This window comes from Rhinoderma darwinii, chromosome 9 (genome assembly GCF_050947455.1).
Source record: "Rhinoderma darwinii isolate aRhiDar2 chromosome 9, aRhiDar2.hap1, whole genome shotgun sequence".
In the NCBI taxonomy this organism is placed as follows: Eukaryota; Metazoa; Chordata; class Amphibia; order Anura; family Rhinodermatidae; genus Rhinoderma; species Rhinoderma darwinii.
In genome coordinates this window covers 35,540,623-35,556,680 of record NC_134695.1, presented here as the reverse complement: position 1 = coordinate 35,556,680, position 16,058 = coordinate 35,540,623, and positions in this window count along the sequence as shown.

Genomic DNA, 16,058 nt, shown 5'->3' with positions numbered 1-16,058 from the left:
TACCTTTAGGCACCATACTGTAATAGTGCCCTCCAAAGAGTAATAGTGCCACCACACAGTAGTAATGTCCCCCTTTGTGCCCCCACACAGTAGTAGTCCTCTTTTGTGCCCTCATATAGTACTTGTCCTTTTTTATGTCCTATATAGTCGTTAGGTGCCCCCATATAGTAGTTAGGTACCCCATATAGTTGATAGGTACCCCATATAGTAAATAGGTGTCACCATATAGTGGTTAGGCCCCATATGGCAGTTAGGCCCCATATAGTCATTAGGACGACAATATAATAGTTACGCCCCTTCCTCCATTATTAGTACTTCCTTTGAGACAATAAAAAGAACAAAAAATAAAACTCACTTAATCCAATTCTCACAATGAACTGCTGTGTCTTCTGCCTGATGCCCTCCGCAGGGGGTACGCTGCAGTGATGTTATCACAGTGCCTGCACCAGGATGCCACCAATTGCAAAAATAGGGGTTCCAAACCTCTGGTTCCTCCTCACAGTTAGAAGGAGGTTAAATGGTGCGACTGTTGCGCGCGTCCCTCCCACTTCATTCAATGTCTATGGGACTTATGGAAACAGAGGATCTGTCACTAGTTTAGTAATGCCCTACCTCCTAGCAAATCTGATAGGTGCTGTCACACTGATAATGCTAGTGAAAATTCTGTCCCAAAATGTTTATTATTTTAAAAGTTATAAACTTTTTTCTAAATATGCAAATGAGCCTGTACTTGACAAATGGGCATCAACAGTAGTGATTCTCCTGAGGTGGAGCTACCTCACAGCCTCTGACGCTGTCCTATCAGCATGAAGCTGCTTCACACAGTGTGAGAGACTGAGGCTGGAGGGAAGGAGGTTCACTTCAAATAGCCATATCTCCGGCGGTGGCATATGAAAGTTCTAGCTGTGAAACAATCTCAGAAATGACCAGCTGAAAACACAGTTGGGAATGGAAGCTGTATACTATATGATCCCACTGTGTTGCTGGGGAGGGAAGGGGGAGAAGCTGATGATTGGACAGTGTCATACAGAAAACATTACACCGCCCAGAGTGAAAAGAAAGAGTCACCTCCTATTTGGCTATTAGAGCCAAATTGCCATATTTAGAAAAATGCACATAACTTTGCAAATAACAAATGTTTTTGAAAACAAATCCCGCTATAGTTATCAGCATCATCGTGCCTATTAGATTAGTTAGGAGATAGGGAATTGATAAACTAGTGACAGATCCTCTTTAAGTGCTGTGCTCTACTGTTTCTGTCATTCCCACAGACCTTGAATGGAGTGGCCGCGCAAATAGTCGACTGTCGCATCATTCAAAGTCCTTTTCACTGTTATCAAGCAGTGAGGAAAAATGGGGTTCAGGACCCCTGTTCTCACGATCGGTTGGGGTCACAGTGGTGGGCCCCCAGCGATCAGACAATTATTACTTTTTCTGGTGCACCCCCTTTAAGCAAAGGTTCTAGGGGTGTATTTTCAGGAAAATAGTGTGAATGCTGACTTGGGAGATATCTGAGCAATTTTTCTGCATCTTCTTTCCTTCCTTGAAACATGTATAAGAAATGTTTGAACAGGACTTAAAGGGGTTCGGTAATGAGGACAACCCCTGTCTATATACCCTATTAGGGTATATGGATGTCAAAGAGCAGTGTCTACTGCTCGAAACCTTCCTTTATTAGCCAGAGCGGAGAACCACTAACAAAGTGTGGTTTCTGCTTTTGCAGACTTGGCCTGGTTGTACATTTGTTACAAAGTTACCCATTCAATTTAATAAGCAGCAGGTAAGACTGTGTTCACATCAAATTCGCTTTCCGCTGAGCGGTTCCGTCTGAGGTTTCCGTCGGGTTAACCCCTCAACAGAAAGACAAACGGCAACCTAAGCTTCCGTTTCCCTCATCATTGATATTAATGGTGACAGAAACCTAGCTAATGGTTTCCGTCTGTTACCGTTGTGACAGGATTCCGTCGTTTTGACGGATTCAATAAAAAAGCAGTCGACTGCGCTATTGGTTCCGTCAAGAATAACGGAATCCTGTCACAACGGTGACAGACGGAATCCATTAGCTAAGTGGAAATGTTATTTTTTGCTGAGATTCTGCCTCTGCCCTCCCTTTGAAATTAATTGGAGGCAGAGAGAGCGTTGTTCGCTCCGTTTTTTGCCCATGGCCCTCAATGGCCACAGGTGAAAAACGCAGCAAAAACCGGGGCAAGAAAGTGCAGGCAGGTCAAAATCTGCCTCAAAATTCCTGAAGGAATGCCTGCAAATATTTCCGTGTGAACTAGGCCTTAATGTTATCAAACATTTTACAGTATATACTGTACCCGTCCTGTTTCTAATTGCACTAGAATTTGGGCTATGAGAATATTGCTTAGTTATTTCGATTTTTCAGGTCAGTAAACTGATATCCTTAATGTTGACATATTGAGTTAGCTGAAGTTGAAGCTGTAATGATTTTCCCCTAACAGGCAGTATGTAAATATACAGAGGCATTTATAGAGCTTTAAAAATCAATATGTTTATAATTGCAAGTGATTTCTGACTATTAAGAGTACATTGCATTATCAGCCTAATGACTTGAACTACATAGATAAAGATGTTAAGGCTTCTGTGTGAATAGCGTTGTTAAAATGATGCCTACCTGGACTGCAATGGTGATCTGAATGACTGGATAATCTGTGAGAAACCGGGAGAAAAAAACAAAGTTGCACGTTCCATCGCATGGTGCATTACACAGGTATTGTCCTCCAGAAGAATTGCTTTTCGGGGAGAATACAAAGCCTCCCTTATGCTCAATACAGTGGCCAAGGGAGTTTAACTTTGTCGGCCACTATAGAGGGACCATGCACGTGATCTTTTTCTGCACATGGTCTTTGCCAGTGCATGAGTCCTTAGGTGCGGCGATATAGAGGACTGTTTTTCAGGACTTCTTTCTCAGACAGCAGCATCACTCTGAATCTCAGATCTCTTTCACTCTTGCAAACCTAAGCACGGTGAAGTAATGTTCCTCTATGGGATATTTTCTTAAGATTCAGACTTAACATTGTAGCAGATATTTAGCAGATTCTACAACAGGTGTGTACAGGTCTTAACTCTATGGAACCATTTTCTTGAAAATGTATCATTAAATGTGTGCCGAGTGAATGTCTACCACCATTTTATTTTTGTAAATACAAAAAGGTCCAAAATTATGTGTGGAAAAATGTATTAATTTCTTTCTACATCTTTTTAGTGGACAGAGCTCAGTTTTTCTAACAGCCCTTTCAAAAACATCAAGTTAAAAAGCTAAAATCCGGGCTCTCTGAAGCTACCACTAGAGGGAGCTTATGAGCTTACTGCATACAGTTTATGTATTGACCTCAATAATACAACAGTATACGGTAAGGTCATAATAGTGGTGACTGCAGGCAGACAGAGTTTTGTTGTTTAAAGAGGCTCTGTCACCAGATTTTGCAACCCCTATCTGCTATTGCAGCAGATAGGCGCTGCAATGTAGATTACAGTAACGTTTTTATTTTTAAAAAACGAGCATTTTTGGCCAAGTTATGACCATTTTTGTAATTATGCAAATGAGGCTTGCAAAAGTCCAAGTGGGTGTGTTTAAAAGTAAAAGTCCAAGTGGGCGTGTATTATGTGCGTACATCGGGGCGTTTTTAATACTTTCACTAGCTGGGCGCTGTGAAGAGAAGTAACATCCTCTTCTCTTCAGAACGCCCAGCTTCTGACAGTGCAGATCTGTGACGTCACTCACAGGTCCTGCATCATGACGGCCACATCGGCACCAGAGGCTACAGTTGATTCTGCAGCAGCATCAGCGTTTGCAGGTAAGTCGATCTTACCTGCAAACGCTGATGCTGCTGCAGAATCAACTGTAGCCTCTGGTGCCGACACGATGCAGGACCTGTGAGTGACGTCACAGATCTGCACTGCCAGAAGCTGGGCGTTCTGAAGAGAAGTGGATGATACTTCTCATCAGAACGCCCAGCTAGTAAAAGTATTAAAAACGCCCCGATGTACGCACATAATACACGCCCACTTGGACTTTTACTTTTAAACACACCCACTTGGACTTTTGCAAGCCTCATTTGCATAATTACAAAAATGGTCATAACTTGGCCAAAAATGCTCGTTTTTTAAAAATAAAAACGTTACTGTAATCTACATTGCAGCGCCTATCTGCTGCAATAGCAGATAGGGGTTGCAAAATCTGGTGACAGAGCCTCTTTAACTCCATGCAGCACAGAATACTGAACCTGCAAATGCACACACAATGTTTACATAGGATCTGTCACCTATCCTGACATGTATGTTTTAGTAAATAATTGTATTCCCCTTGAAATAACAATTCTGGAGCATCTTTTCATAGAACTCTATATTGTGCCTCTGTTATTCCTCCTAGAAATGTATGAAAAAATGAATAACTAGGTGTTGCTAGTTGGAAGTGTGTACCTTCAAAATCAGTTACGACAGAGTAAGACCCCATGCACACGTCCAAGTAGTATTTATGGTCAGTGCACAAGTGTCATCCACCTTTGCGGACTGTGCTCACAGTAAGAAGTATAGGAGCACGTTCCGTAAATGCGAAAAATAGGACATGGCCTATTGTTTGCTGCTCATTTCTACGGCCCGGACTCATACCCATAAATATACGGGAAGGTGTCCATGGCCTATAGAAATAAATGTGTCAGTATTTTATCCGCAATTACAGACCCAAAAGCTACGGACGTGTGCATGGGGCCTAAGACTGTGTAGGGATACACTTCCTTCACAAGGGGAATGGTTTCAACCAGTTGTCAGTTTATTTATACATTTCTAGGAGGAGTCAAAGAGGAATGACACAACGTAGAGTCCTAAAAACAGATGTTCCAGAATTGTTATATAATGCGGAATACAAGTTTTTATTAGAACGTACATCAGGGGCGCCGGGGGGTCCTAGGTGGACATTCATTTTCAAGGTTCCTCCTAAGGCTAAGTTCACATCTCGTTTTTACTCTACGTCTGACGTTTTGACATGAGAAAACAGTGTCAAAACTTGTACCACAGCGTGTACATTGATTTCTATTGTCAGAACGGATGCCGACGTATGGGCGACATATGCAATATTAAACCCTACATTTGCATACATAAAACATATACGTTTTTGCAACCCTATATAGGAAATCTTGACTTTACAAAGTTTGATTTTGCTAAAGAACAAAAAAAAAGTTTACATTTTTATAAGTAAGAACGGACACAAACCTATAAAATACGACGTATACCACAAAAAAAGGTAAGGGTGTGTTACAAATGCATACGTTTTTGTAACTTTAAAAACGTATACGTCGTCGTATACCACAAACGTGTGCACAAAACGAGATGTGAACTGAGTCTAATATATAGATGATATAAGAATATTTATATTTAATTCATTTACAATACAACAATGTTTAGTGAAGTAAGTAAATATCTATATGATGTTACTTCATCCATGTTTATCGTTACTGTGAGATTTTATACAAGTAATGAAGATGCTTAAAGGTGCAATGTACACTAACCATTGAATGCTGTCTGATAGAACTAGCAAACAGACATTGATTTTATGGTGAATTCACTTTAGGAGGAGAATGAGTAACTTCGGGCATGCTATCACTGTATTACACGGAAATGGTCCAAGTAACAAGATCAACATTGATTCAGCATTATGTTTGATCAATAATGAAATAAGTAACTGCAGGGCCAAATTAAAATGCAAGCTGGCTTCACGCAGCCGAGACCTAGCCAAATGACAAGGCAAATTCGCTAGGAATTTATTTATCCCGAATGCTGCAACTATTGCTTAGTGGCATTACTAAATTGGTTGTGGCATCAAAGCTGTTACCCATCATTTTGCCCATTTTAAGCTTTCCAATCTCATTGTAAATGCTGCAGATTATTCACTTACACTAAAGAGTTAATGTTGCTGAAGCAATAGAGAGATGTGGTTGGGCTATGTGAGGCTCTGACTACCCAATATCTATCACACCATGGTACGTTTCCTAATTCTCTAACAGATGCTAATGCGGTTGTTTTTGTCTCTTGGTATTCTTTAACCCTTTTATCGATTTACTGTCACAAAAGGGGAATCCGCATAAAGAGTCCATTCTGGTACATCATAATCAGAAGGGAGTTGTGCCAGAACTGTCGTTGTCGGCGGCACCAGAAGCTGTCAGCAGACGGTGGACAGCAAGTGAATCCAAGTAATACTACAGAGAAAAACCTGTTATTGTCTATGGTGTTGTAGGTTCTCAAAAAAAAAAAGATCAAACATTTATGTAATACAACAAAATATAAAAAGGGTATGATAATACTAATGCAGAACAAAAAAGATGCTAGAGAAAAAGAATAGAGGCAGGAACACAATATGTACATGACATGCACAGCATGTAAATACAGAACATATAAGTGTGCAGTTCATATACTAACTACAAAACGCACACTTGAAAATGCAAAAATGTAAAGCAATTAGAAGACCGTAGTAAATAAAAAACCTGGAGAACCCCAATTAAGAAGGAAGGGGGCACCAGGAACCACCCACAGTAGGGAATTGTGGATCACACAAATCTTGGTAAAATTGTGGTATTACCACCATCGCAACACCACCATAATGACTCCCGTGGTAAACAAGTTTGTGGGCAGCCTTGTGTCCATCATAAAAAGTCATGGTCACCCAAGCCTTGTTTATCAACCCGCCAGGGCCAAGTGCATTTTGGGAGCAAGCCAGGCTGATTTAATATGGATTTTACGCAATAATTTTGATTTTGATGCAAGAATGACCTTGATGGCAAACGTTGGCTTTGAAGGTGAATATGGGAGAACATACGAGTTTGTGAATATGGAAGGACATACGTTTTTTTTATTACTACAATAATTACGTCATTGTTCACCTTGACCATTGGGGCTATAATATGAAGGTACAACTAGTGATGCACTTTCTCTATTACTCCAATGTATCAATAGGGGTAGTGGATAAAGTACAAGTAGCTCAAAATAAAGTTGTAAGAAAGTATAATGTATTTGTAAATCTCTATGGATCTATCTCTCGTTCTTACAGTCACATCTATGATAAATGTTTGTGTATTTTCTTTTATAAGATTGAGGTTGGTCTAAATACTATTCACAGGGCTCATTAACATCAGCCACCATGGAGATTTCCATAGCTTATATCTTCTTTCTTGCTTCCAAGCTCTTTTTTTTTAGGAGATGGCAATGAGGATTCATAGCTCTTCGATATCAAACAGGGGAGTACGTAGCAGGAATAATAGAGTTGTATCTGACACTGAGGAATGACCTATGGCTAAATACATATCCTTCAGCAGTTTAACAGACATGGGATGGAAAGCGCTCAGGCATCATCACACATCATCAGCATTAATATGCCTCTGAAAAATGAGACGATCCTCATATTAAAAAATCAATCACGAGAGCTATTGTGAGTAATGCTTTTTGGAGCACGGTGCAAAACACACAGAGGATTTCTGCAGAGCGCAGTAGGCTCATAGGTCCCTTGATATTGGCCCTTGGCCCAGTTTATCTGTTTTGTCCATGGTTAGTTTTATAGCTTAGACATTATTATTGTAACCATGACATTGATTTCCAATAGGCGTGTTCCTCCTCCTGCTGCACAGCGTAAACCTCAGGTTAGGAAGCGTAAAGCCTCTTCCACATCATCGATGGCAGGTTGAAATGACAGATCTGAAAAATGGACGAGTGGAACAGAAATGACATTGCTATGTAAGACGCCATAGTCAAAGACGGATAACTGCGAATGACCGGATGCTATAAAAGTCAAACGCATATATAGGAATTATCATGTAAACATCAAGACAATTATGGCTTCTAAAGGATTATCATACATGAAAGAAAAAAATACAATATGTACTTAACGCTTGATGATAACATTTGACCAGGCAACTTGGTTGAGCAGCAGAATCATTTCCAGCCCTTTGTATTTGATGGATAGATAGAAGATGATCAGACACTGAGGAATTTGATGACTTACTTCCCGTATTAATCTAAATCAGTCAGATCACACAACTGAATTGTAATGTATGTGACCGGTAATGGATGGGGATAGAATATTCTTAGGTGTTACAGATATAATAATAACTATTAACAATAATGTCAAGGCATTTGGTGTATTTTTGACATCTACATCTCTTGGTCAAATTTTTTTGTCAAAAATATATGAGAACGTTCTAGTTGTAGAGACCCTTATTGTTTTGTGTAGGATAATCTCTCGGGTAACATTAAATTTTCATGATATTCTAACAAACAAAAATGCCCAAAAATGTATCGAAAACAAATAGAAACGATCACGTGTGAACATACTCTTAAGACTGATGAACATAAGTATTCGGCACACAATGCTGTAGTTTGAAGAAAATTTAGTTTTTATTATTGAAAATAATGCCAATGGCTTAGAGCGACGTTTTGTTCTTTAAATGACCTTCATCAGGCACTAAGCCGTGCTGGCAAGGGGTCAATCCTGTAGTTGGCGCTCTGTGTAGAATTGCGGCTAGCATCAGCGCCAATACTAGCGGCTAGCCGCAATTCTACACAGAGCGACAACTACAGGATTGATCTCCTTGCCAGCACGGCTCAGTGCCTGATCAAGGACATTTAACGACCGAAACGTCGCACTAAGACATTGGCATTATTTTCAATAATAAAAACAACATTTTCTTCATACTACAGCATTGTGTGCCGAATACTTCTGTTCATAACGATTGGGTTGGGACCCTATTCGTGCACCAGTTAAGTCTAGTGCGTTCTGAACCACTACGTACATACTCTTAAGACTGTTTAGGATTGTCTGTGTTGGTATAATTCCGTATATACTGTAAGGTGCCTTAAATAACACAATAATACCTAATAACATGTATATGTAATATACTAGTAATTTGTTATTGTTCTCAAATTAACCCCTTTACGACGAAGGACGGATGTATCCGTCCTGTGCAGGAGTTAGTTCTCGCAAAAGCATGGATATATCCGTCCTCTGATCTCGTGGGTACTGCCAGTGTACTCACGTGATGAGCAGCAGGAGCACGGATGTTATACACAGCCTGGCTCCTGCCGCAACTGCCGGAATCGAAGCTCGCTCCGATTCCGGCAGCTTAACCCATAAAATGCTGCTGTCAATAGTGACAGCGACATCTAATGGGTTTGACAGAGGGAGAGAGCAAAATAAATTGCGGGGTGCCGTCGGGTTTCCATGGCAGCCGGGGGCCTAACAAAGGCCCCCAGGTCTGCCTTCAGCAAATGCCTGTTAGGCCATGCCGGAGGCAGTTTTACACTAAGTATACCAAAACATTATATATGTGATCAGCAGATCGCATAGTAAAGTACCCTGGTGGGACTAAAAAAAAAAAATGTAAAGCAGTTAAATAAAGTTTGTGAAAAAAAATAAAAAATGTTACAGTCAAAATAAAATAAAACTTGCCCAAAAAGTGGTTTTATTTAGTAAAAGTGTCAAAACAAATAATACATACACATATATGGTATCCCCATGATCGTAACGACTTGAACAATAAAAGGAACACATTCATTAAACAGCCGGATGAACGGCATCCAAAAAAATGCAAAAAACAACAGCAAAATTCTCTCCTTTCTCCCATTCCCCCATATAAAATGAAATAAAAGTTAATCTTTAAGTCTTATATACCCCAAAATAGTACTAATGAAATCTACACCTTGGCCCGCAAAAATCAAGCCCACATACGGCCACATTGAGGGAAAAATAAAAAAGTTACGGCTCTTGGAATGCGGCGATGCAAAAACAGGTAATTTTTTTCTAAAAGGGTTTTTATTGTGAAAACGTAGGAAAACATATAAAACCTTTACATATTTGGTATCCCTGTAAGCGTGCCGACCCATAGAATAAAGTTAACATGTTATTTACGCTGCATAGTAAACTGTGTCAATTTATAACGTGAAAATCAATGCTGGAATAGCTGCTTATTTTCAATTCTCTCCTAAAATAAAGTTAATAAAAGTTTATCGATATATTATGAGCATATAAAAATGGTGCAATTACAATATACAACTTGTCCAGCAAAAAACAAGCCCATATACGGCTATGTAGACGGAATAAAAAAAAGTTACGACTCTTGGAATGCGACCGTGAAAAAAAAAAAAATAATCCTTGGTCATTAACGCGCAAAATGGCCTGGTCATTAAATGGTTAATTAAGATACAACCCCCAAATATTTATTAAATAAAAGAAACATTGGGCCTCATTTATTAAACAATAACATAAAAACCGGCCTTGTTTCCTATAGCAACCTGAGCTCAGCTTTCATTTCGTAAAGGGACTGTCTCATGAAGACAAACCGTTTTTAAAAAGAGGCCGCGGGTCAGAGGAAATGTAGAATTACATACCGACCATTCAAATGAAAGACAGTCCATGTAATGCATGGATGCACCGGGTCCACCAGAGCGGGAAAAACTCTTACAGAGTGGCTCTTCGTTCTGGCAAGCAGGGGACTCCCCTCTATGATGTCCAAAAGGGCATATAGACAGGGGATGTCTTACTCTGAAAAAAGGAAAGCTGTCCTGTGATTGGTTGCTGTGGACAACAAGGCCAGTTTTACTGACACACAGTTTTAATATATAAGGGCCAATATTTTTTCTACTAAAAACAGAGAAATCCCGTAATATGATCATATCTCCTGTTAACAACATGAAGTTGGACAGACAATGTTAGGACTCATAGCTGTAGTAGTTTTGTGACCCCACTGGTGGTTTTTCATACCTCCTAACTGCCCTGTTCTTCGGGGGATTGTCCCACAAAACAGACCTCAAAGGGGGCAGGGCTTATGAACATGCATCCCAAAGTGGGCGTTTCTTGGATTTTTTGTTGGCATTCTTGGACAGATCGGGGCATAGCATATACACGATTCAAATGTTGGGGGGTATAGGTTCAAACTTTCAAAAATGTCTAAATTCCCCAAACAATCTCCTTTTTCTATATATAACAGAAAATCTCACTTTTCTTTTTTCTATAGGCAAATCATTATGTGCCTTCTTTGGTGCGGGTTCATGCCAGCACATACCTCAGTCATCAACCAACGTTAGTCTTCAATCCGTCCCTTGTGAAGTGTCCGTGAAGAGGGGAGAAGCTTCATACATGTTCAAACTGCTCATGGAGGGGGAAGAAGGGACAACATCCAGCTAGGAACCTCTCACCCTGGTCCTCATACCACTGCTCTATAGTAGGTATGCCCAAGCCTAAAGAATAATTGACTTTATGTTAGTATCCCAAGGTTTTACTGTGGTGAAAAAAAACCGAAACATTTTAAAACATTTCAGAAAAATGTAATTGCTTTTCATTTATCGTGGCCACATCTCATTCATGCACAATGGACAACATTTATACATAGCAAAGGTTGTCCTATCCTAGTCTATATCAGATCATTGCTAAGTAAGAAAAATGACATCATTATCACATTATATATCCCCCATTATGGAACCGTTGTCTCCCTCAGTAGGTAATGTAGTATCAAATTTGGAACGGTTATGTAGCCATGTAATGTTACAGCCCAGTCCAAGTCCGTCCGATACGAAGGCCACATTCTGGAGGATTGTTGTACATCCCGCTTATAAACAATGAACATATTTTTTCAACAAGGATAAGCTGTGGTCTATAAAGTCAAAGCTTTTCGTTTGCCACACTATAGAAAAAAAAATATTCTTCGGAAAGGAGGTAGAGAAATTGGCATATTGAAATTGAAGCACTACTTTTGGAAATTATTAGTGAATATTAGGGTATATATTGGGGAATTGCATAAATAGCAATTCCTTGTATGTCCTGTGCAGACCTGTCAGCAGACAAAGTCTGTGTCTGCAATTCCAGAATTTGAGAATCTAAGCAGTCCTGCAGGTTAGTAAAGGAATTCCTATACTAGCTATTTCCAGCAAAAGAGAATGATTCTGAAAAAACTACTGGAAACATTAAGAGTGAATTCCGACATGGCATATTTTTACGTTACGGATTTGGCCGCAGCGAATGCAATGGCCGAAATTCACAGAATTTCCGCTGCACATCCGCTCCAAATTCACATGTGGCAAATTCACTGCAGCCAAACTTGTGGCGCAAAAATACACCACGTGTGAATCCACCCGAATTGTTTACATCCATAGGTTGACCTAATACTTCTCACAGTTCAAAAATTATTTGAAATGTATCCAGCCTAAGCCATCCTTTGTGAGCGATACGACATAAAGTCCGGGCTGATAGCTGTAACCTACACTGATACATTGTAGCAAACCCTCATGACACTGTTGACTGCTTATAGTTGATACAATTGTAGCAAACTATTACCTGTGAAAGGGTTTAGATCTGAATCATGTTCTGCCTTTGGATGTCGGCAGGGTTCAATTCAGTGACAGCAAGCAGAGATTTTGAAATAATGCAGAATTGAAAAATAAAATATATCGGAAAGTTGTATATTTTTTCATTATACAACTCTTTTAGGCAATTCCCTGGCATTTTGTTTTACCTGGACTTCTCAAATCATGGCGGAAACCGACTAATAAAAAGATATAATCACGAATCTGTTGGAAATGGAAGCGTAAATTTAATGCACGATTGGTTCATTTTGCATTCTGTAAGGGAAATAGAATATACATTTTTGAATCCTTTGGACTGAAGTGGTGAAATATTAAAATGATTCTGATCTTTACTGCTTGCTATGTCTCCCTGGCCAAGTGTTACATTTCCGTCTTAGCTCAATACTGTGCCAATCATATAAGACGACTTGAAATCACATTGAGTTATGGGTATAAAGGAAATAAATAATGATGAGAGCTATTAGCAGGGGTGGACCCCCAGAATCATTAGCCATACCCACTCTGCACTTTCTGTCTCACTAAGTGATTAATGTCCAGAGAGAGAATAAAGCATGCATTAAGGAAATGAAGGCACACTGCAAGCACAGGTCTTGTAAAAAAAAAAAAAAAAAAAAATTAAATCAAAAATTGCTCTTCATTTTATTGAAGCAAATTATTAGCATTATTAACAGTGTAACATTATTCTTGCCGGTCAATTACTGGCCCGCAACCAAAGATATATTTATCACTACTAAACAAATGAAAGTAGATTATTAATATTTAACTCTAATTATTATAAATGGTATCATTCATTGTGCGTGCAATAGGGTGACATAATGTGCGTCTATATTGCTAACGGCCTCCCTGATACAAGAGGTCTATCATTAATCGCTGGCCTGTCTTCTTCTGGAAGGGTTAATTCTTGCCAATGTGCCACGACAGCCGAAGGAGAAGTAGGCAGAGAACCTTCTAACGTAAAATCAATAGAAATTGTTCCCCCTTGTCAGCCATAAGAAGCTGAATAGATTTTGTGTAAGATGGAATAATTTACTAAAAACATCTCTTAACGTCAGTGCTGCCTTTCTCGGGGCTGTGAAATGAGTCATCGGCACAGTGGATTATTTAAAGCACCGTGTGTGTCTATAACCATGTATATATACACGTTATTATATATTGAAGAAGTGTCTCGTTTACTCCCCAGCCTCTTATAATCCACAGAGAAAGGACGCACTGGGGTTCCCTTGTGGAAATTTAGCAAAGAAAAATCAGTAATGCTCTTAGAATCAAACAATAAATCCTCAACTTATTTGCCAGCACATTTAATTAAATATTTTGAAAAGAAAACCCCGGGTGATTGATTTGCCTACGGTATTGATCCAATATTGATTCCTGCTAACCCAGCTGTGGTATGTGTTAAACAGCCGCACTGCTCCCGGATGATTGCCGCTGAATTATATTTCAGAATACTTGCCTGGCAAATAAAAAAAAAATGGAGTTTACATATATCGGCTTGGAAAATATGACTATTGCTAGGCTCGGCTGTATATTTGTACCTATATGGCAGTAAAGTTAATGATACTTTTATATGTGCATTTTCTTTCACACTATAAATCCACATGAGTTTAGATTGAATTTTCATTATAACTTTGTTTATTGAGCGGTTGCAGGCTCAGTGAGCAGTCAAATCCTTCGTTTAGTTTCGGGTTCTATATGATATAAGTCATAGGCTCGTGAGTTATCGCAATGGGCATAGGTTCATCAGTGAGGAGTAATACTTCGGCAAATGTATCAATCTAAGTATGGCAAAATAAGAGGTGCAAATACGGCAGTCATATTGTGCGCCTTATTTATAAATATCGGTATTGTAGAACGAGACTTGGACCGCACATCCACTTGTTATACTTTGATCTATAGCTGCTAGGCAAAAAGTAATAAACATGAACATGAGGTTCTTTGTTAACATTTTGATCAAATTGTATAAGCCCACTTGTCACTTCACGGCGACCTCTTTAAAGTGGGTCCCTCACTGCAACGCCGCTCCCGCAGAGGGAGCAACCCAAAGGCCCAAAAGCACCCATGCTGCTGCCAGGCCATGCCAAGCCTCCTTGGCTCTGAGCCACGTCCCCCCACAAGTGCAGCACTGCAGCAACAGATGACACCCCACAGTAGCACAACATGTGAACAGATGGAATAAGCTCACCTTACCATGCGCCCCCAGTGGCCAATTAAGAGCACAAGCAAGAGCAGAAACACATATGAGGTCATTACCGAATTAAAATCACCTGGGCCAAATGTGTGGAGTGCTGGTGCCAAGCAAAACAATAAGGGGGATACACTACATAATGATATCAGTATGTTGTACCATTTATTTACCCCACATCAGGGGCGTAACTATAGTGGGTGCAGAGGCTGGAAAGTTTACGGGGGCCCAAAAAGTCTCTCAACCCCATATGAGGAAACCAGTGCTATACATTACATATGGGATTTGGGAAACCCGGTTATAGATTTTGCATTTGAACCCAGGAACTTCAAGCTTTAGCCCCACATACAAACAACTATACAGTTTTCCTTTCTATGTATAAATATATCAAATGTCAATACAGAGATCTGCCTAATGCTCTATTTATACCCAGGACGTAACTATAACAAAGGGGCATCCTCTACGTCTAGAGGAATGGTTTCTACAAAAACACAAATGGGGGTTCTTTACTGTAAGAGCAGTAAAAATATGAAACTCTGACAGAGAAAGTGGTCATGGTTGATTCAGTGAAAAAGTTTAAAAGGGGCCTGGATGCTTTTCTTGAAAGTAATAATATAATAATATTACAACTTATGGGTAATAGATTACTGGAGATGGGTTGTTGATCCAGGGTTTTTTTTCTAAAGACCAGAGTTAGGAAGGATTTTTTTCCCTAAAATGAGGAAAATTGGCTTCTGCCTCATGGGGTTTCTTACCTCCCTCTGGATCAACATTGCAGAAGAATAGGCTGAACTGGATGGACTTGTGTCTTTTTCAGCCTTACATACGATGTCACCAAGTTTTATTCATAAGAAGGACTTGTGGTTAGGAAATCACACCACTCCTTGGGACATATATATCACCTCAATAGGCCAAAATATTGACTAGAACTTCCATAAGTCTAGTATTCCAGTTAAACTTGTAAAAACGTTAGGAAGTTTTTGAAACTAATGATACAAAAACCACCGCCACTGTTGTATGGGAATTGTATATGACATATTATTATTTCTATGCAGTGAAACCTTCTAGAACAATTCAATTGAGTGCAGCTGTTGTTTTTATCAATTCAGAAGATATTGTGATGCCAAAGTAATGATCGATATTTCAGTGTAGGCTCGATTTGGGTATATGTGTACACTCCCCCGCCCCTAACCCCGTTCTCATCCCCTTGAGTGATGAAGACTGGTTTGATACTCTGCCATTAACTCAAACAATGCGTTGCATTTATGACATGATAATAAAACAGCATTGTGTTGATACATAACCACCTCTGTTTTTTTTGTATGAAGTCGCCAAACAGGAAATTTAAACTGTTCCATAAAATATTGAGTAATGTTTTCAAAACGCGTTTAGCAATTTGTTTAACCTACATACTACAATGCACAATGTGTATTCATCATCAAGCAGCTCAGTGCTTTGTTTATTAGTATATATTGTTTTATTTCTACGCTACCAATACAGCATAAATCAAATA